This window comes from Sinocyclocheilus anshuiensis, unplaced genomic scaffold (genome assembly GCF_001515605.1).
Source record: "Sinocyclocheilus anshuiensis isolate Anshui unplaced genomic scaffold, SAMN03320099.WGS_v1.1 scaffold2039, whole genome shotgun sequence".
Lineage (NCBI taxonomy): Eukaryota > Metazoa > Chordata > Actinopteri > Cypriniformes > Cyprinidae > Sinocyclocheilus > Sinocyclocheilus anshuiensis.
In genome coordinates this window covers 371,525-373,630 of record NW_015550822.1, presented here as the reverse complement: position 1 = coordinate 373,630, position 2,106 = coordinate 371,525, and the positions used below count along the sequence as shown (strand labels likewise).

General features: G+C 39.0%; 1 long non-coding RNA gene across 1 annotated transcript in view; it reads left to right on the top strand.

Moving 5' to 3' along the window:
* The window catches only part of LOC107661059 (uncharacterized), a 6,884-nt gene that overhangs the window by 1,698 nt on the left and 3,080 nt on the right, over positions 1 to 2,106 (top strand). Inside the window, exon 2 of the long non-coding RNA XR_001631074.1 lies at positions 1,011 to 1,015. This is a non-coding gene — a long non-coding RNA (uncharacterized LOC107661059). The remainder of the gene's footprint in view (positions 1 to 1,010; positions 1,016 to 2,106) is intronic.

The following is a 2,106-nucleotide window of genomic DNA, read 5'->3' as shown; positions in this document are numbered from 1 at the left end:
TGCGTGCGTGTGGGCGGGCGTTTTTGTGATTGATGAGGACACAAATTTGTATAATGACATAGGTATTACAACGAGAAGGTGATTTATGAGGACATTTTGAGTGTCCCCATATTTCAAAAGGCTTATAAATCATTCAGAATGAGTTTTTTTTGAAAATCTAAAAGTGCAGAACGTTTCCTGTAAGGTTTAGGTGTAGGGCGATAGAAAATATGGTTTGTACAGTATAAAAACCATTACACCTATGGAGAGTCCCTACAATTCACAAAAACAAACCTGTGTGTGTGTGTGTGTGTGTGTGTGCGCTAAAATACCAACATAACAAATCCTGCAGAATGCACTAGATGACATCAATTTCATTTTAAATTATGATACAAATGTTTTTGGGTGAGCGGGTTAAATAATTAATCTAAACTCTAACTGAAGTGAGTGGGCTATTTACTCTCTTTTCAAATTATTTTCATCCTTTTTTGCTCTTTATCTATTTTTCTCTCTCTCTCTGAACATCCTTTCAGTGTTATAAACTGTTTGGGATATGACGGTCTGACATCGCCACTAAAAATACTAATGAACAAAAAAGACTCGCAGAAATAGATAGACGAGGGCGGCAGTGTAAAATGACTGATTGTGAAACTTAGTCAGTGAGATGAATGTGACAGAAAGATGGGAAGGCTCTAATAATTACTATAAATGGAAATGCTGGGATTTAAGGAAGCACAACAAAAACATTGGTTATAATTAGTGCTTTGACAAGGACATACAGTGCTGCTTGAAAGTTCGTGAACCCTTTAGAATTTTCTATATTTCTGCATAAATATGACCCAAAACATAATTAGATTTTCACACAAATCCTGAAAGTAGACAAAGAGAATGCAGTCAAACAAAGGAGACAAAAATATATACTTTGTAATTTATTTATTGAGAAAAATTATCCGGTGTTTGTGAGTGGCAAAAGTATGTGAATCTTTGCTTTCAGTATCTGGTGTGACCCCCTTTTGCAGCAGTAACTGCAGGTAAAGTTTCTTGTAACTGATGATCAGTCCTGCACAACAGCTTGTAGGAATGTTAGCCCATTCCTCAGTACAGAACCACTTCAGCTCTGTGATGTTGGTGGGTTTCCTCCTATGAACTGCTTGCTTCAGGTCCTTCCACAAAATTTCAATTGGATTAAGGTCCGGAATTTGACTCAGTCATTCCAAAACATTAGCTTTGTCCTCCTTTAACCATTCTTTGGTAGAACGACTTGTGTGCTTGGGGTCGTTGTCTTGCTGCATGACCCACTTTCTCTTGAGATTCCGTTCTCGGACAGATGCCCTGACATTTTCCTTCAGAATTTGCTGGTAACATTCAGAATTCATTGTTCCATCAATGATGGCGAGCCATCCTGGACCAGATGCAGCAAAACAGGCCCAAACCATGATACTGCACCACCATGTTTCACAGATGGGATAAGGTTCTTATGCTGGAATACAGTGTTTTCTTTATCTAAACATAACACTGCTCATTTAAACCAAAATGTTCTATTTTGTCTCATCCATCCACAAAACATTTCTCCAGTATTCCTCTGGCTTGTCCACATGATCTTTAGCAAACTGCAGACGGGCAGCAATGTTCTTTTTGGAGAGCAGTGGCTTTCTTCTTTTGACTCTGCCATGGACACCATGGTTGTTCAGTGTTCTCCTGATGATGGGCTCATAAACATTAACATTAGCCAATGTGAGAAAGGCCTTTAGTTGCTTAGAAGTTAGCCTGCAGTCCTTTGAAACCTAGTGGACTTTTACACGTCTTGCTTTTAGAGTGTTCTTTGTTGGTGGACCACTCCTGGGGAGAGGGTAACAGTGGTCTTGAATTTCCTCCATTTGAACACAATCTGTCTGACTGGATTGGTGGGGTACAAACTCTTTAGAGATGGCTTTGAAAACTTTTCTAGCCTGATGAGCAACAGCAACTCTTTTTCTGAGGTCCTCAGAGATCTCATTTGTTTGTGCCATAATACACTTCCACAAACATGATCAAACTTTGATAGATCCCTGTTCTTTAAATAAAACGGGGCACACACTGACACCTGATAGTCATCTCACTGATTAAAAACACCTCTGAACAGATGGA